This window comes from Protopterus annectens, chromosome 3.part1 (assembly GCF_019279795.1).
Source record: "Protopterus annectens isolate FY-2018-M chromosome 3.part1, PAN1.0, whole genome shotgun sequence".
In the NCBI taxonomy this organism is placed as follows: domain Eukaryota; kingdom Metazoa; phylum Chordata; order Ceratodontiformes; family Protopteridae; genus Protopterus; species Protopterus annectens.
In genome coordinates, this window is record NC_056732.1 from 249,086,113 (window position 1) to 249,107,952 (window position 21,840).

Here is a 21,840-nt window from a genome sequence, read left to right on the forward strand (position 1 = left end):
CAGATGCATATAAAAAGAGGGATAATACTGGGACATAAGCTGAGGTAGAAAAATAAATAAAGAACCTAAAACCAAAAAAAAAATGTGAAGAAGTTAGGAGAGGAGTGAATGAAACAGATGAATAAATGATAACACAAAGCCAAGGGACTCTTCATGCTGTAATAGGTGGGATACCTGTTAGAGTGACTAGTGAATATTAGTGAAGTATCTGTGGAAATAAGCCAAACCAAAGACCATTGTAATCAAGGTTTTTTTTCAGGAAATAAATGTAAACAGAATTGAAAAAAAAGGATTCTGGTAGTAGCTGAAGCCAGTAAAATATAACTGAAGTAAGCATGAATGGATCTATAAAATATAAATAAAGTAAAATACAAGGGTCCATTTTTTCAGTTCAAGGATGCGCCTGATGGATCAGGACATGTTTAGTCCTCAAGTGAATAATTCATTCTACTTTTTTGTTTCTCATGAAGAACCTCTTTATTCCCTTACAATAATCCACTCAGCGGCTGTTCTATGACATGGAATATTAACTTGCTATAGTGTCTACAGCTAAATGCATGTTTGCTGACTGGTTTACTTCTTAAGTTAAATGTCAGACAAATAACTGGTGACTCACGTCTTCAGTGGGATGATTAGCTTTCTGATGTAAAATGCCTGACAACCTTCACACTTGGCAAAATAAACCAAAATGGTGAAGTACAGTCACAGTGTTCACTGTTGGAGTATTTTTTTCCCTTTTGTTGAGGCGGTAGAAGTCAGATTTATGGCTCATGTAGCTGCAAAATTTACACTGAAATGGGTTGCAGGAGAGTTTCCTGGATTGGGCTTCTGGGCTATGTCTAACCAATCTCTGATGTTCCTGACCTTCCAGCAAAAAAAAAAAAAAAAGTCTCAACATCCATGATCTTCTTTAAGGCTTTGTTCTCCATAGGTCTGCTCCAGTTTGATTTAATAGTTCCTTTATTATAGGTGTCTACCAGGCTAACAACCACAAGGACCTTTTTAAGCCTAGCCATACATTTCAGATCTTTAATGCCCTTGTGAACTGTTTTAAGCCTAGCCAGTTACTCTACGTGGAGATCAAACTCTGCACCTTGTGCTTAGAAGGCAAACACCTTAACCATTATTCCATTCTTCCACCTCTTACCAACCTTGTATTCTCACCCAGATCACTGGTGTAAATGATCACCATTCTCTGTTTATGGTCTTGTTTGTTTTGTGAGTTCCTTGGTGTCGTTTGGTCTTAGGGAGGAACTAGAATGGTGCCAGCATTGTTTTCCTTGAGCAGTATGATGGGGCTTAGGAAACCATGGATTAAGTGTTGTTAGTACCAATGTTTGAGAAAATCTTTCTGGAATCTGTTGATATTTTTGAGAAACAGATCTATGTCTCTTGACACTCTTACAATTCTCATTCCTTGAGAGTTTCTCAACTTTTGTTTTGTTTGGTAATGGGGGAGGGTATCCTAGCAGCATACAGCAAGAAGTTGACCAGTGTTAGCTTTCTTTAGAGGTTGTTAGGGGGTGTTTTATTTATTTATTTTTTTAAAACAAGTTTATTGTTTTTAACATACAAGAAAATATCATAACAATTTTATACAAGTAATTAAAATAGGTATGATTATAACATTCAACAAAACAACCAAAGTATTTACAAAGACATCGACTACAATCAGATCAATTAATTAAACTAAAATACCATGTTATTGAAGTTAAGATTTGTTTAACAAGTTTTGTAAATTATCCCATACAATATAATAAGACGTTTTTCTATTCTTAACTTCACTGTATTCAATTCCATATGGCACACTATATTCATAACATTTTTAAATTCATTGAACGAAGGAGGTGTATCTGAAATCCAATTTCTGGTTATTATTTTTCTAGCCACTGCTAGGATAGACCATAACAAGGGAAGCTTAACCTTTTTAACACTTTGAGGTACAGGTGTGTTGAATAATATAAGAGATTTAGAAATAATAAAATTATCTGTAAAAAGAGCCTGCAAAAATTCATTAATTGACTTCCAATATTCTTTCAATTTTATACAGTCATAAAACATATGAGCCCAGTCTGCATTAATTTCTATATTACATCTTTTACATAGATTATCTTTATTATTTATTTTATTCATCATCAAAGGTGTATAAAAGGATCTATGTAAAAATTTCCATGTAAAAAGTCTCCAGACAATGGAAGACATAGTTTTATAGGCAGATTCCAATATATATTGTTTATTTTGTTGATTTGGTGGATCACCATTAATGGAAATGAAATAATTCCAGTAGGTATCTACACTGTAAAAGTTTCTTGTCTGATAATTTTATGTATGTATGAAAGTTTACCTTTATCAGAAACTTTATGTTGTAAATTTGATATCAAGTAATCAATCAATGTTGGGACAGATTCTTTAACTGTTATAGACATTAGATCTATTTTATCAATGAGATATTGTCTAAAGGTCTGAACCTCTAACCAGCAAGTTTCTCTTAGATCAAATTCTTGTTTTAAGAAATCTAGATTTTAACTTTATTATCAGATATCAACTGATACCAGTACTTTAGATCATTATCTGTAGTTAAATGAGTTCCTTCAGAAGTGGATGACAAAAGCATACCCCAAGTATACATTATAGGGAATATAATAAAATTCCATTCTTTATATTTAGGATGCATGAATATAAAGTTACGATAGCTAATAATAATGTTTAATGGGTAACTAACTATATGTTTAGGTGTAATAGGTGAGGTACAAAATTCTTTTAGTAACCATAACATGGAGTTATTTACAATCATATTTTATGTGTTAAAGAGATTTTCATGAAGTGAATACTAATTATCTCCCAGTAATCTTTCCATTTTGCAACATATGACTGATCTATTAATAAAGTAATAACTTTTATAATAGAAGAGATAGTATATAAATTGAAGTCTGGAAAAGAAATACCCCGTTGAGACCAACTATTAGTATGTTTCTTTAAAGCAATCCTAGGTCTATTAGGTGCCCATAGGAAATTTAACATTAGTGTATTCAATTTCTTGATAATTATTTTTGTAGGTGGAAGTATTATTGATTGTATTAAGTATAATATATTGGGAAAAATTATCATTTTAATAATTGTAAGTCTCTCTTCCATAGTAAAAAAACATATTATTCCAGGTATTAAAGAGATTTTGTATATTAAGAAGACAGGCATTATAATTATTATGTATAATAGATTTAATATCTTTAGATAATATTATACCTAAATAAGTTATCTGACCTGAATTGGGTACATATTTAGTAAAACCATTAATGAGAACATTTTTCGTGCATATATAGGTAGTATTTTAGTTTTTTCTTCATTGAATATTAAACCAGAAATACTTTTAAAATTTATCATTTTATCAAACAGAGACTGCATAGAAGAATTAGATCCTGCTGATGTAATTAGAACATCATCTGCAAAGAGTTGAATTTTAGATGTTGTATTTTCATTTATTTCAAATCCCTCTATGTCAGTACTGTTTCTGATCAAATTAGCCCAAGGCTCCATTATTAAAGTGAATAATAGTGGAGAGAGTGGACACCCTTGTTTTGTACCTTTAAAATTGGTATTTTTGTGAGACATATGTTCCTATCTTAATATAAGCCAATGTTCCTCTGTATAAATGCTCAATTAGATTTACAAATGCTTCTGAGAAGTTTGTGCACTTCAGTAAGGTAAACAGGTAGTCCCAACTTACTGAATCAAATGCTGAGCTTATATCAAGACTAATAAGAGTTAAATCTTTCTTTTTCCTATTTGCAAAATCAATTAATGTTAGAGTTCTCCTTATGTTATCAAATGTATTTCTATTTACAATGAAGCCTGTCTGATCTATATCTATAATGCCAGGGATGATTGTCTTCAATCTATCAGCAAAAATACTCATAAACATTTTATAATCAACATTAAGTAATGAGATGGGTCGATATGAAGTACATCTAGTTGGATCTTTATTAGGTTTTAAGATTGGTGAAATAAATGTATATTGCCAAGATGGGGGGGTTATTAATTCATTTTGGGCCAAAATAAAAACCTTATGTATTAATGAGTATGTACTTTTAGAAAGGATTTTATATATCTCTGGTATAATACCATCATTACCTGGTGCTTTGTTTGATTTAAGCTTGTTTATTTGTGTAACAACCTCTGTATATGAAATACTTTTATCCAATAGTTTAATCTGTTGTTTATTAAGTTTTTATTCATGTTTGTGGTTATAAATTCCCTTATTTTATCTTTAGATTCCATGTTAATGTTATTATGATTAATTTTGTGAAAGTGATTTCTAAATTCATCTAGTATTTCTGGTAGACTAGAAACATTCTTCTTTTTCCTTAGAGAAAAGATTTCTTTGATATGATTTTGCTTATTTAACCTTTTTGTTTTATTTTTAAGTCTATGTAAGTATTTGGGGCTTATTGAGTAGGACAAAAACTTGTATTTCTCTAAAGTTATTTTAACTTTATGAGTTAACATTTCTTTGTATTTCTCATTTAGTTTGTTTATTTCTTCAATGACTTTCTTATCCATAATATTTTCTTTATTATTATGTTTATAAGAATCTAGTTTACTTTGAATATCTAACAATTCCTTATCCCAAGATTTCCTTTTATTATTATACCATCTGATACTTTGTCCATATAGATATGATTTTAAAGCATCCCATACATAAACAATGGAAACTTCAGGAGTATTATTTATATCTAGAAAATGTTGTACTTCTGAAAGTATATATTCTTTATAGTCTTTTAATTGAGTTAAGTATGCTGGTATCCTTTTGATCTGAACATTGTGAGTATTTTTATCATGAACTCAAAAACAATTGAATTATGATCAGATATAGGACATGAAATGATTTTAGAGTTAATTAATTCTGTTACCATCTGGTTAGAAATAAAGACTCTATCTATTTTTGAATAAGTTTTGTACCTGTTAGAAAAAAATGTATATGGTAATGATTTTGAATCTATCTGATTATTAATATCATTTAAATGATAAGAATTAGCAAAATCCTTTAAATGTTTTGCATTAGATGTAATTTTCCTTTTTCCTATAGTGGTAGTGTCATTTTCATGTAATATACAATTAAAGTCACCAGCTAAAATAATATCTCCTATAGAGAATGATATGATCTTATCAAGATGGTATTTCACTGTATTAATACCAATTCCAGGTATCCAATATATATTGATTAATGTATAAGTCTTCCCATTAATTTGTATTGTAACCATACAAAACATTCCTTTATCATCTTGATAAGACTTAATAGTTTTAGGAATGGGCATACTTTTATTCCATAAAATAGCCACTCCTCTTTTTTTCTGAGTGTGCTCTGAACTAACCAATACTGTATATTTGTTTGTGGCTAGTTTATCAGTATCTTTTTTCAAGAGATGTGTTTCTTGTAGGAAGACTAAGTTGGCCTTATGTAAATTAATGTATCTTATTAGGCTTGCCCTTTTACATGGATAATTCAGTCCATTAATGTTTAAAGAAATTCCTTTTAGAGAAGTCATTTGGCAATTTTAAAACATAGAAAACTTATGATTAAAATAACAATTAACAAAATAAGTAATATTATACCTCCTCCTTTAGGTGTACCTTTAGATATAGTTGTATTTATTGAGTCTCTTATGGGATTTTGTATAAGATTTAATTTTGTTTGTAGTGACAATGAGCTTACAAAGTGTATTGTGGATGTCAGAACTATATACATACAACAGTGAACAAGAAAAAATAATGTAAGGATTAAACCTTGCACCCAGCCTGGAGTTAAAAACTCCAACTTAGAGTAGTACATACTACTCAAGTTAACCCCTACCCTAAGCAGCAGTACCTCAGCTGCCACCTTATCAATTTAATACTTGTTATATTTAACTTAAATTAATAACTTTCAATTAGATTATCTGGTAAGACAAAACTACACATTTGATAAAACAGCATCATATATACTAAGAGAAACCATTTTTTTTAATTATTCATACTACTATATACATCTATTTAATATAATACATTTATATTCAAATAGCATTCAAATAAACTTGATATTAGGACCCAAGAAGAGAGAGAGAAATAAAAGACGTGAGGAAGAGAGAGTGAGAGAAAAAAAAAAAAAAAAAAGGAAGGGCATATCTACACATTAATTTATTCAAAGTTTATAAAAATAAGTTCTAATGTTCAATTAAATCAATAACTTTGGCTAATATGGTTCATACATTACATATATTAAGATGTATCTATATTTTTTCATGTAAATGCAGTTAACAGCTTCCAAAAGACTTTAAATTACTTGTATCAGAGCTTTTTTCTTATACTTATTATTGTCAGTAGAATAAAATATTATATTTATAGGTATTGCTATAAATCATACTGCATAGTTAAGCAAGTTCTCAAAAACACTTGCTTTATTGTGAAGAAAGCCATCAGTATTTTGTATATCTAAGCTGCTTTAAAATATGTCAGATGACAACTTCTTCCAGAATAGAGTCATAAAGTTATTTATGCTTGTCAATCATATAAATCAAATGAATCATAGCAGTGTATAAGTTTAAATCATAAGTTTTTACATACATTAATAAGCTGCAGTCAAGTGAACTTTCAAAACACTTGTATAAAAGTTTCACTTTCTATGCCTTCTAAAAAATTACATTTGCTTACTATGAGAAACTTCATCATTCAACATCATTATAACTTACATATTTTATAAATTATAACATAAATAACTAAGTAATTATATAAAATAACTCACATTTAAATGATAAAGAGTTCATATTCCATCGCAGAGTTGCATTTGCAGCAGTTCTACTTCCTGGTTGAGTGTTCTTCATGAATCTGCGATGTGTCAGCGTGAATTCTGGGGTCAAAGTTCAAATTGACTGCTTTCAGCTTCTCTGCGTGAGTTCTGAGTGTTGAAGCTTTTAAAACAACTCGAGGACACTGTCCACGAGGTAACCCACATCCCAAATTGTCTCCCTTAAGATTTTGGCGGGAATTTTGTTAAAAACAAGTGACTGACATTCATTTAGCAGTATAAGTGAAGCTAAACATAGCAAAACCTTCGTGAAGCACTTTACAAGTTATTACAGCCTCTATGAAAGTGAAACTAAGCCCAAAGTTATTAATATGTGATAGAACAGATTATTTTTGCCCCAATTCAATTTTTATACAAATGTTATTATTTACTCTACCTGTATGATCAAAAGAATGTCAATATATTAATATGAAAAAGAATAAAGAGAAAGAACAGAGAAAAGAAAAAGAGAAAGTAGGAAATAAGAGAGAGCAAAGCAAAGATAAAAAAATGTAAAAGGAAGCTATAAAAAGTATTTACAGTGGAATATTACTTGCTGTTTATATTAATAAAGATGGAAATGAAACATACTATTTACTATTATTTAGTTTTAATTATTAATTAAAGCATGACATATTATTTGTGAATAAGCATAAGCAATATAATCAAGAAAGTATAATTAGCAATAGCATTTAAACAGCATATAAACTTTTTACAAGGAATAAATAAATTATCATTCCATTTATCATATTCTCATCACATTTCTCTCTCTGCCCTCCCCCACCCCTTACCCACTGCATAATCTAAATAGAATGTTATTGCTTAAAATAAAAAGAAAAAAAGAAGAGAAGAGAGAAGAAAGAAGAAAAAAAAATGTATCAAGTTACTGACCTTAATTCTCTTTGTCAGAAAGAGAAACATATTGAATGATAGATTGTTATTCGTTCCTCAGATATTTTGATTAATTATGAGACAAAACAACTCTTTGTACACAGAAAATAATTTTGATTAAATCTTTTTCAGAATATTTGTGGCTTTCTGAAAATGCAGAAACTATATTTAAAAAGATTAATAATGAAGAAAATTAAAGTGAGAGAAAAAAAAAAGAACATGTCATTTGTTTTTTAGTCTCTTCTTCTCTGAAGTCTTCCACGAAGTTTCAGTTGCCAACCTCTTTAATGAAGGACTAGCCCATTCCATTTCCTCTATTTTATCCAGAATCTTATTTTTTTTGATAAACAGCAATGCAGAGTCTAAGTCATCAAAAATTTTAGGGCCATCAGGAAGGAAGATTTTTATCTTGGCAGGAAACAGAAGGTAGGTTTTAAACTGTGCTTTTTTAAGCTCCTTTATTAATGGCAGAAAGACTTTTCTTTTAGTAATTACCAAGGAAGAATAGTCATTATCAAAACGCACAGTTGTCTCATTAATTTTAACAGGAGCTTTAGCCCAAGCAGATTTAAGAACCATTTCTTTATCAAAAGATGATAGAAATCTAACTATAACTGATCTAGGATACTTTTTGTTAGAGTTAGTATTAGCTATAGATCTATGGGCTCTTTCAATACCAAAAGAGAATGCTTCTGGTAAGTCTAAAGTTTTAGGGAGCCATGTTGTTAAAAAGAAGTAATATTGTTACCTTCAATATTTTCTGGCAGTCCAAAATCCTAATGTTATTGCCTAGATCTATTTTCCAGGTCATCAAGCTTTGTTTGTAGATGTGTATTTTGTTTCAGCAAAAACTCAATGTTGATTTCCTCTTCTTGGATTCTATTTTCCATGTCATTTACAGCCTCTTCTATGCCTGTCATCTGGATCTTCTGTTGTTGCAAGTCTATATGTAACAAGTCTATTTGTTTTGTAGTTTTTTCTATTAAGGTATCAATTTTAGTATCCAGTTTATCCATCTTGGCAGTAAGTTGCTGGATTGTAGTTATCAGAGACTGAAGTTCTTTCTTGATGCTGGAGTCTTGAGAATTTGTCTTACTGGAACTCATTTCAGACAGAGAAACTGACAGGAAAATTTCCAAAGTGATTTCTGACAGGAATATTGTTAAAATTTCCTTTCTTTTTTAGATATAGTTCAAGAAATATATAAAACAAACATATTTAGAAAGAAAATTACTTCATAAATTAATTTTTTAAGTAATTAATTCCTGTCAGTGCAGTGAAATTGGTGGAGCTGAAAAAATCTGCTGCTATCCTGTGTTCATCCTTGGCCACGCCCCTTGGGTGTTTTCTTTTCTGAAGATAGTAATATCCAGAAATTCCACTTTTATTTACTGTGGTAGATAGGAAAGTGTAGAAATGAGGTTGAGTGCTCAGTGTGTTCGAAAAACAGCATGAAATTATCAAGTGAATCATTCTAAGTGAGAAATTGGGTCCCTGCTTGTGAGAGACTGGGTCCATGGAGAGAATCTTTCAAACACTCGATAACTGTGAGATAATAATCCTCATAACTTCAAAGAAGCCATCAACCTCATATGTCTGAATTATTCTAAGATCTCTGAAATAACCCAATCAATAGACACATTTTTGAAAAGTATGTTTAAATCTATATTCTATTTTTTAAACAAGAAACATCTTTATTGAATTATCACTGACATAAGCAATCATACATTTATATAAATGAAAGCAAACCATATTGACTTATTTTCAGTTTCAAACATTATAACATAGAATTTCTGATGCCATATCTCACAACTGTTCGCAATTTGATAGTAAATAATATAGAACATTTGTGTTTAACTGGGAATTACAGCAACTGATGTATAGTCATCATTATCCTCAGTCAAATAGGAAACTGGAGTGAGGTGTCCGAACAGTGAAAAATCATGTGTGTGTGTGTGTGTGTGTGTGTGTGTGTGTGTGTGTGTGTGTGTGTGTGTGTGTGTGTGTGTGTGTGTGTGTGTGTGTGTGTGTGCGTGCGTGTGTGCGTGTGTGGTTATGAGAGAGATAGGAATAAAGAGAGAGAAAGCAGTAGCAAAAGTTATGAGAATTAATGTCCCACAATTAAGGAATGTTTGAATGTTTCCCTCCAAGGACTCAGTATCTCAATAACAGGAACTCAGTTTCTCAATAGACATTTATCTAATGGATTCAAAACTTGAAAATGAGATCACTTTCTTATCTATATTACTAGTGTCTAAAAAAAAATCAATGCAAAATAAAAGAAATGCCAGACTGAAATAGCACAGACAAAATGCTATTATGACAAAACTACACAAGATTATGAGATTTACAAGCTGGAGACAGAGTAAGATTACAAAAGCACGTGAAGGTCTTATTTCTGAAGATTAAGAAATTGGTATATCAGCACAGAAAAGTTCATATGTTGTTTATTAAGAAGGTAAAGAGCTGCATAGGAGGAATTACAGACACCTATATACAGTAGAAACATTGAAGACAACATTTCAGGAAGATGCAGAAACACAAATGTTACAACCAGTACTGCTGCAGGAGAAAAAATGACTGTGAGTTGTGTTATGGTCAAATATTGCAATGAATGACTCCTGAAGTTATAAAACAAAATAAAGACATAGAGCAGGAAAAAAAGTGTCTGAAAAGCAAGATCAGATAACCAGTATAAATACTGTTGTTAAGTACTCTAGATATGGTAGACCATTAAGGAAACCAGACACATAAAAACACACACAATGGACTGTTTGACATTAATTGACATTAATTGAATGTTTAATTTATAAAAATGACCTTTAAATATGTACTTATGCATTGCTGTAATAACCTAACACACTTAGTACAGAGTTAAGTTTAATTTGAAATAATCAGTGTAATGTAATGCATGCCGCCAATAGGGTGTGTAGCTACAGATAAATATATGGATGCAAACACATAAATAGATATAGAATAAATATAGAAATACATATGTGCATGTTTAATATATGTGTGTATATCTTTAAATGTTAATGACCTAGCTGTTGTGATTTGCCTGTCATGGGGTACACAGTTCTGCAAGAGAATTCAATTTGACTACACACCTCATTAAGGACAGACCACATCCTTAATGTCACTGTGTTTATTAATATTCATCCTAGTATTACATCTGCTTAGGCTTGCAGGCTGGACTTACAAATAGAGGTGTTGTTAATGAAAATACAGCAAAGTAGTGCATTTCTAGGATGAAGTGCAGGGAAGCATACATGGCAAAAATGCAAACCTTGTAAGTACAGAGGAAGAAACACATCTTATAACTATAATTATGCTGAGCATGATATATATATATATATATATATATATATATATATATATATATATATATACATACGTACATACACTCACACACGTTCACACACAGAAGTGAAGAAGCTAAGGTGAAAAAGACACTGAGTCTGATAGCTAGAGGAATTGCTATGAAATATTTTGAGTTTATCATCACTTTCTGTAGAACACTAGTAGGACTATGTCTAAAATATTGTGTACAGATGTGGTGACAGTGAAGCAAATTGCATGGTGTCCTATGGACAGATACCAATATTGCTGACAACTGAATAAGAAAGAAGGAATCAGAATTGTTTGGTATAAGCACAATGAATGAAATGGGATAAAGTGGTGACATGGATGAATGCAGTGCATTCTCATGGGTATAGTTGCAAGGTGCGTAGAGTTAGGAGTTGTGAAACAAGCAGAAGATGGCACAGAATTCAAGGCTGACTTATGAAGTTTTTATTTTGCTGGCAGAGTAGATACAAGAGGTTTGAGTGTATACAGCACTTTGGAACTATTAAGCACATGTCAACAAGGGGATTAAGTGGTGTCAAAGGTAAAAGGTGACACAAGTAAGAGTGAGAGTGTGCTGAAATGGAACTTCCTTCAAAAGTCAGATGGGTTCAGAAGATCAAGGACTTCCTTCCACAATCATAAGTTTATGTCTCTGTTATCACAGTATAATCAGAAGCAGGTTGTGTACTAAGGGTTGACCTGAGTTAATGTTGTAATGAACTGCAAAGAGTGAGCAAGCTTTAGTGGTGCACAGGTATAAAGCCTTGATTGTCGCCTAGGTGATCTGCTCCTGATTAGCACCTCCAATGACAGATGAAACTAATGAGGGAGGATGGGCATGCCCATCCTGGGACAAGCTGAGAAAAGCTGGACACAGAATGCACCAATCTTTTCAGGGGAAGGTTTAGGCTGGAGAAGATATTGCCCAGGGTCGGGGTTTGGCTTAAGAACACATCATGGGGGTGGAAGACTTCACAGTGTGCATGTAAGAGAGTACACCCACTTGAAGAAGACATTGTGAACCCTTCAGTGATACAGTTGACTTTTTCCCATACCCATGGAGTTAGGACCATCATATTTGTTCTCATAGCCAGCTAGCTGGTGAGGACATAAGCAACACTCTTGGCTGCCAAAATTATGCTCCCCATGATCTCTCCTCCAAGGCTCTTTAGGATCCCAGCATGGTAGAATAAAAAGGCTCAAGTCTAACTGGGACTGAGGAGACATAGGGGGTTAAACTAGAAATAATGAAAGTTAAGACTGCCTTTTTTTATTGAAAAGACTGAATACTTTCTATGATTAGATATAAAGCAGTCGATTTTCACCGCTCATGATAGGTGCCAGTATCATTGACATAGTCATATAAACTAGTAATTTCCTTGACAGTCCTTGAATATCACTTCACTGTAGAATCTGTCACAAGTAAGTAAGCCATTTCTTCTGTCATTAGTCATCTGGAGCAAAATTTTAAATCTAGTCATATTAATTCAATAAGATGAATAAATATGACACCTAGGTATCATATTTTATAGCATTCATGATTAATTCTTAATAAATGTTTAGAATCTTATAATTTGGGAGTGAGTAAAAACAAATGCCAGTGGATGATGGCCTTGATTTACATTTTGTTTGTAATGATCCTTAAGTCATTTCAGTGTACAAAGGTTTTAAGTGAAGAAGAGTGTGAAATTCTTTTATCACTTGCAATACAAATATATTTCACATCTTTTTTCTGGTATACATTAGAGATTTTACTGCTTAAAGTGCTAAACCAAACTGTCGATGACCGACCTAGGTGCCCATGTCCTAAGGGTATATTATGCTGCCCTACTGCATGAGAGTTCTCCCACCCATATATTAATGAGGGCTTTTGCCTTTGGTTTGTGAGTGCAAATCCATGTGCCAGCTATGGCTGTTTCACCTGCGCACTTCTGCTTGCATGTTGCAAATCAGCCACAAGGGCACTAGTCCATCTGCCATGGTGAGGCTAGACCGTGTTTTGTTGCTTCCTCCTATATTCCTATAGCAGGCTGTTCTTGCATCCAGGCCATTAACTGACATTAGGTCACCTAGGGCATAATGAGCACTTTACCATGCTCTATCATTGAGCCAAGGTTAGAACTTTCAGAACTGTAATAAAGGTTGAATACATTTGCACCAAGGACCATAACACATACCGCTTCCTGAAAAAAAAAAAATATATATATATATATATATATATATATATATATGTGTGTGTGTGTGTGTGTGTGTGTGTGTGTGTGTGTGTATATATATATATATATATATATATATATATATATATATAGGTCCACTTCTAAATCTTGAAAGCTCATAATCTTGAAATTCAAAATATTGATACTGAAGCCAAAATCTTGAAAGTTCAAAATACTGAATTTCATAATATTGAAAAAACAGAGTACACCACCACTTACAAATAAGAAAACATATTATTTTTCTGCAACTATTAGCAGGGGGGCAAGCCCCCCTGCACCCCCACACCCCCTGCTACGTAAATATATCAACTCCAAGATCGCACTTCACAGAAGAAAATTGCAAACATACCATTACGTGCTTCATGACTGCCTGTTGCAACCTTAGTCATGTTCCCTTTTAATTTGCTATACCACAACATAACTCATGTTAGTGTAGTAAAGTGCGATCTTGGAGTTGATATATTTAAGTAGCAGGGGGTGCAGGGAGGCTTGCGCCCCCTGCTAATAGATTGAGTAAACTAATATGCTTTGTCTTTTTTTTGTTTCTCTGTGTACTTCTAGTCGCATATAGTAAATGTTTCTATCCTGTAGTTTTTTCAGTATTATGAAATTCAGTATTTTGAGTTTTCAGTATTTTACATATAGAGCTGGGTGGAATTATTTTATGCTGACAGTCCTACTTGTATCCAAATGTATGTGTATAGATAGATAGATATGAATGTATAAACACTGAGTTATGTGTTTGTGTATATGTATGTATTCATAATAGGGAAAAAGTGCATGCACGTCAGTCGCTTCCATATAAAGACAGTATTAATCTGTCAATCAGATGTTCCCCCCACAAAAATGATATGGTAAGTGTATATATTCATCAGGTATATGTTCAACAGAGGCTCCATAGTTTTCTAGATAACAAAAAATTTGCTCAGTTCCTCTGTCAAACAGATATCTATTTATTTGTAGACATATCTGATTCTGTGTGTGTGTGTGTGTGTGTGTGTGTGTGTGTGTGTGTGTGTGTGTGTGTGTGTGTGTGTGTGTGTGTCTGTGTAGTTACCTACCACTAGCTGCCAAGCAGTTTAAAGCTCTGCTCCTCTGTCACATATATGCATATTTATATAATTTTCATCACATAGCTATTGACCAGTGTACCCTCATTTCCAGTAGTCAAGTATATAATAATACTGTCCCAGTACATATATAGATCATAGCATCATAGGAAGTTACTAGGCTATTGGTCCTGAGGCCCTTATAAGCATAGCCAAGAGTTTAGCCCATGTTTAGACAAATCAGCACCAAATGCCTCTGTCCAGCAGGGACACAGGTGGAATCCCAGGGATGTAATTTTTATTTCCAATCCAGTTATCCAGGTTGCACTTAAAAAGGGGTAAATAAGTACTTTTACAGGAGAGGGAGTCTATTCCAAAGATAGGGGAGTGTCTGGGACACAAATCTGCCCCACCAACAAATCCTATTGATGTCACAGACAAGGTTGAAGACGCGCATGCGGGTTACTCGAGTGAAGCTTGACTTGCGGATGTGCATCAAGGTGGGGTCCAGGATCGCCTTGTATGCCAGACAGAGGTCACCTCAAACTGAGTAGAAGGATAGGGCTTTTAGCTTATCTGTTTAGTGTAGATGTTTGAGGCCCTGGATTGTCCTGATGAGGAACCTCTGTGGTTTCTCCAGCTGCTGCATGTACTTTGCGAGGTACATGCCAAATGGGGCATTGCACTCAATAATGGGCCTTATAAGAGAATAATACAAGGATGTTATGACCTCCTTGTGCCTGGATGAGATACCTTTGGTTGGATTTGACATAATGGCTAAGGTTGGATTTGACATAATGATTAAGGTTTTCACCTTATAAACACAAGTTATAGGGTTTTACTCTAACCTCGGATTATTGGCTAGGCTTAAAATGGTCCTTCAGGGCAGTTATTCTAGTATTCACCTATTACCCTATTAACCTTACTTATGAGGTAGGCCATGTAGAAAGCTTTCTGTACAATAGAAACAACATGGTGGTCAAAAGTCAGGTTGCTATCAATGTGGGTACCCAAATCCCTCACGACTGATTGCATGCTTAGGATGTTGTTATTGAGGTGATAATTTGTGGGAACATCACTCTCTCCAAAAGGGATGATGATGCATTTTTTGGCATTCAGCTTGAGGCCATGTTTCTGGCACCAGTCATTTGTTTGGGTGAGACCTTCTTGGAGGATGCCCACATCACTCAGGGAATTTATGACAGCACCTAGCTTGCAGTAATCTGCAAACTTGGTTAGCCATAGCCCACTGTTTTTGCCTGCGCCTCAGAAAAGTATATCCCAAATAACAGAGGCCCTAAGACCGAACCTTGGGGTACGACACTCAATATGGGTCTACTGCTTGAGGTGGCTCCCCCTATTTTGACTAGGTGGGATCTGTTAGTGAGCCAGTTAGCTACTCATCTGGTAACATATGGATTGATGCGTAGTTGAGAGAGTTTATCTATTATGCCTGAGTGGGGAATAGTGTTGAGGGCTTTGGCCAGGTCAAGGTAGGCAATGTGCACCATCTTCCCCCTGTCCATGGCTTTGGTGATTGTCTCAAAAAAGTTGACCAAATTTAATAGACATGAACTCCCCTTGATGAAGCCAAACTGTGTGGGATTGATTTTTTGGAGGTTGCCAATGTCCTTGTTAATGAGCTCCATGATAATCCATTCCATGGCCTTGAAGATCAGGCTAGTTAGGCTGATGGGTCTATAATTTCCAGGATCAGTGGCTTCTCTACCTTTGTGTAAAGGGATGACAGTGGCTATTGTCCACTCAGCTGGGACAAAGTCAGTACTCAGGCTTTGGTTTAATAGGGCACCTAATGGTGCTGAAAGTTCCCGCCTAAGTTCATGTAGGATGCAGCCTGGAAAGTTATCAGGTCCCATGAAGGCTGTATGTTTTGCCTTTGAGAGAGCAGTGATGACCTGATCTCTAGATATAAGGGGAATGGGGCAGGTACTGGGAATGTTCTGATTTACTGATGAGGTGGGGGCAGAGGGGTGAAATTTTCACTGAATCTGTCAGCCAGCAAGTTTTCTTTATCTACGGCATTTGTATATGTGGTGTTCTTGACCACCAGTTTTGAACAGATCTAGGTGTTTCATTTGAGATTGTGGACATATGTGAAGAAAGCCTTATGACTGTCTCTAGTAGATGTGGCCAATTTGGACTCGAAGGTTGCTTTGGAGGATTTCATTAGTGATATGTAAAAACACAGACAAAAGCTTCTGTAAAATACACTGCCATAGTCTCTCTTACAACTTAGGTCTTGTGAACTTCTATCTTTTGTAATATACATATCAGCTTGTTTTATATATATAGATATATATATATATATATATATATATATATATATATATATATATATATATATATATATATATTTTTTTTTTTTTCAGAAGTATCATGTTTGTTCATATGAATACCTGCTATAGAGATAGCTCTTAATTATACCTTTCAAGTAACATTGACAGTCATGTGTACTTCTCCATTTTCCAGTAACTTTGCAAGACAGGCTGTCAAGTCATAAAGAATATCTGATCCAGAGCTGTGTTTTCTACCTGTAAACAGTCCATATCAGTGTGCACTAGTGTGTAACTTTGATGAGAATGTTCAGCTAGCAACAAGTTTCCAATGAGTAGACATTAGTAAGATGGCTTGTGATGAAAAGGATGACAACACTTTGAAGCACATATATTAGCATATTTTCTCCCTGTACCTCCACTGAAAAATGGGTTTTGGCCAGTTTGATAACCTGCTAACAAAAATAAAATAAAATAACTGCTAGGAAAGTCACCTCTTAATTTTCATGTTTTTTTCAGTGCATCCAACCCCTGTAAAAGACTCCACATGACTGTGTCAATCCACAAGTTGCTGCATCAATATCTGATACTCTGCTGGTTGTTATCAAGACATCAAGACAGCTGGTGCCTAACAGCTGCTGCATACATTCTAATGATTAATTAAGGAGGAAATGATGCCAAAGAGACATTTCTTGCCGCACTTAAAGTCACAAAAAGTTACTTTCTTCTCTTTTTTGTTCAAGGGAGAAAAATTCCAATGACTTGAGAAGCTAGCACCCCCACAAGTCCAGCCACACAGGCACAGCCACATATGATGATATTGACGTGCTTGTTGAGAACTTTTAGTCTCCATTAAAGTACTTCTGTCTGCTGCTTCAGGCATTAGACTTTCATCTGAAGACAGCAATCAGTGTGCATTGTGCAACACTTGTTCCCTTCTTTTTTTCCACTTCTCTAGTTTATTCTAGAAATAGGTAACTGATGGAATAAACAGGAATATTCCCACTCCAGTTATGTACTCCTTTGAAATAAGCCAGTTTGTTAGAAATCTAATTTGTAGTCAGAGCAAGATAGGGAGTTTAGCAGAAAGATATTATTTCATTTCTTTCAAATTAATTTTGCATAATGTTCTATTGTCCCATAAGACTAACATTCAGAATAACAAACTTATTTAACATCATTTTCATGGAAATAAAGTTGGACAGATACTGTGCAGTCAAAATGAGAAGTTTCTCAAATCACCTGTTCATATCTTTCCAGTACAGGAACAAGTTGTTAAGCGCAAGCTTCATCCAATGTCTCATGACACTGGTATTCTTCACCATCAGAAAACATTCCTGTTTTGTCATCCTCCTCCTCACTGTTATTTTGTGGTATGCTTTTCTTATAATCACCTTATGTCTAACCACCACCACTCCACCAGGGATGCAGCAGATTTATAGTCTGGTCACTGTGTTAGTTCCAAAAAAAAAAAATATATATATATATATATATATATATATATATATATATATGTGTGTGTGTGTGTGTGTGTGTGTGTGTGTGTGTAGTTTTATGAATTTGATTCAACTATACCCTAATCTTTTTTAGCCACATGGGGTAGGTAGGAAAAAGTCAGGAAAATGGCTGATCACTATTAATAAAATAGCTTGGCACTGAGTTTAATCAACTGACAACTCAGTTGAAGCTATTTATACACTTCACACCAACAGTTTTCTTCTGAATTGCATGAACTGCCTAGCAGTACTGAATCACAGGTCAGGTAGCCTGGACACTTAACAGTGAACCTTGTTGTTTATAGCAGGTATCCACACAGCATGCACAGTAAATAGCATAGTAATGCTGATGTAATTTTTTTTCTTGCAGCTGTACCAAACCTAACAAGTTATTTTTCATTCCATACTTTCCAAAAAAAAAAAATAAAATCTGCATAACCAAGTCAATCACCTGGAGGAAATTACAATCATAGAACATTAAGAGTAATCCACATGCCATCAGGAAAAAAAAGAAAAATATATCAGTAAGAAACTAAAATAATTTTAGATAATATGAATGGAAGAGGAACAGAACACTATTTCCCAGTTACATGAATATATGAATGAATGCTATCATTGAGGACAAATTGGCCTCCAAAGGAAGTTTGTCCAAGTTATATAAGTTAATCATAAATACTAATAATAACAGTAATAATAATAATAATAATAACAATAATAATTTTGATACAAAATTCTGGAACTTTTTAGATAGTAGTAGACTAAGTGACTCAATAGATGGTAAGACAAAAACTTTGTTACTTAGATCAGTTAGTCAAACTTTTTCAAGTTTATACTGGAAAGTTTTTATGTGGAAATATATATAGAATGTTATCTACTCCCTATAAAACCTCTAAGTTTAGTAAAATGACTTCTTCAGTCTGTTGGAGATGTAGCAAAGACGTAAAGGCTTATTAGGCATGTTTATGGATTGTGAAAAATTAAATGAATATTGGGAAGAAAAATGTGTTTTAAGGGGCTGTGGTCTAATACTCATTCTTTAACTAGATTAATAATACTAATGAATGTTCTACTTCCTTTAACTGTAAAAGCCAAACAACAAAAACTGTTCTGGAGTCTCCTTGTAGTAGCTAGAAAAGTTATTACAAAAAATTGGAAATCAAATTCAGTTCTTACATTCAAGGAATTTTTAAATTTAATAGCAATAATGTGTAAAAATGAAAAAGAAATGATCAGAACAAGATTTATATAAATCATGCTAAGACTTTTAGTGGTTGAGATGGCCTTGAAATGTGAATGAAACACCAAGACTCTTAATTTGTTAATTATATAAGATTACATTGATGATTCAATGTATTCCTATCATTGTATAACACTATATGGTGTTGAATTTCCTCCTTTCTCTGTATGCATTGTAAATATGTTGAATTAATACAAATTTTCTTAAAAAAATAAAAAAAAAACATATTTGTAGACAAGATAGACAAAGGATTTTATTAATGGCATATGTCGGTCATTTTTACATAATCTGTTATGAATGAAAGTGTTGGATGTTCATGGAGGCATAAAGATGGTAAAGCATTCAATTGCAACAAAGAACCAAAAACAATATTTAGTATAGTTTGGGTAAAGCCTATTACTGATGCAATAATACAAGTTTTATAGTGAGATAAAGGTATACAATGATCCAGTGCTTCTAAGGGGGTAACACCTATCGAATATGTAAATACTGCCAGTCCATTTCCATGAAATAGTACCATAATCTAAAATATCATTTTGCTTAGATTTTGCCATCTTCTCTTTCTTGCTAGGGAGATGGGATCCATTATTTTTTCAAGTATCAACTCTTTAGACTTCCTCTTGCCACATGTCTCTGTTATTAACCTGACAAAATTTTGTATGTACTGCTCCCCTTTAAAATTGGTCTCTCATATCAGTTACATTTTCAAGGATGTTTAGTATTAGCCTGTTTCCTAATGTTGGTATATCATTTTAGTTTATGAAATACCTATAAATCAATTTAAACAGACAGCTGCACATTATATGACCATAAAAATAAATATGTCCATCAGCTGTCTTACATTTCCACCCTCAAATTTGTTTATATGCCCATACAAATGTATTTGTTCAAATAAGGGTATATAACATTGGCAGTGTTCTCTGACATCATTTAAAGTAATTTTCTAAACTGATCTTTAGTTGCTGTTTCATAAGGGCAGCATATCAAATATCATTTCAAACCTAAAATGTAAAGTGGTTTTATACATACCAAGATGCACTTGTACAATGTAAAACGTTATAAATTAATTTCTTGCTAGAATATTGTTCATAGCTCAGTACTAAGTTAGCTGCCTTTGCGAGCCATTTTACGCTTAGCCAATTATCCCTTGCGAGACTCAAACCCTGCATCTTGTGTTTGTAAGGCAAACACTTTAGCTACCCTCCCTGTCATTTATGTGTACAGCAAATATATCAGTGTACTTAATATAATCAACAAAAATACAGTATTTATAAGATGGGGTAGGTATTATGTGAAGAATGTCGTTTATCCCTCCAATTAATGTACAGGACCTAGTTCTTGATGACAACATATTTTGCTGTCCTTCAGTTTTCTTAACTGCAGCAGTGATTTAGCATTCATGCTCAAGATAGGTTTACTATAGAAAAACAGAAATGTAAATCCTGAAAAGGGCAGAAAAAGACAAATTATCCTTTCATTTTTAGTACAAATGTTTTGAGGTAATATGTCCCAAAAAACTAACTCCTAAACAGGTGCAATGCTTGTATAGATAATCAGGAAATCTATAAGAGGCTTGGCCTAATCTGTGCCTAAATCATGGCCAATGAGGGATATGCACTTCATGTATTTTAATGAACTCAGTTCTGCATTTACAGCACTGCACCCAATTTTCCATAGTTCACATTTTAGTCTAACTTCAATCTCATTTTCTCAATATGATGTGAAAGTAGCAGGCAAAATACTTTAAATACCATTTTATCTCACTCGAATGTGTTTTCTCAAATTCCATTGAAACTGCTAAAAAGATGCCTTCCTTGCAAAAACACATGTATAAATGTGAAAAACAATTTGGTTTTAATCACATTGCATAATTTGCAAGTGGCAATAATTTTAACATATTTGAAAATTTCTCTTGAATTGCCAATACACATTGGTTATCAACCTTTTGCAAGAGGGAATGTTTCTACTAAGTTGCCAATAATTCCTCTTGTGCCAAGTTGATTTACTCCTTGTAAATTATTAAATATGCTTAGTACACTCTAAGTTGTGGTTTCCTAATACATTAACTTTACAATGAGATACCACAGTTTGACTTTTACTATACATAAGGAGTCTAGTTCTATGTGTCAGATTAGCAGTTATGAGTTAGCCAGTAATCAAATCTTGAATCTTCTAAATAACATAGTTAAACTTAGTCATTTACTTTGCCATTATTTAAATGTGTATGATACTTTGCATACTTTGATGCCCTAGCAGTGAATGGTGAGTTTTTTTATCTGTTCTTATAAAGTTGTAATAGTTCATGTATACAAGGAACTTTATTGTATACTTTCCTCTCTCCAGTTGACTACAAGATTAATCCTCTCATCTATCCCTGTGATTCATAGAATTTTCTTTCCTAACTTACAGTATATGTCTTACAAAATATCAGTATATTGCATTGATGTAATCAAGAAATCATCCTCTTTTTTGAGTCATTAAATGAACATACA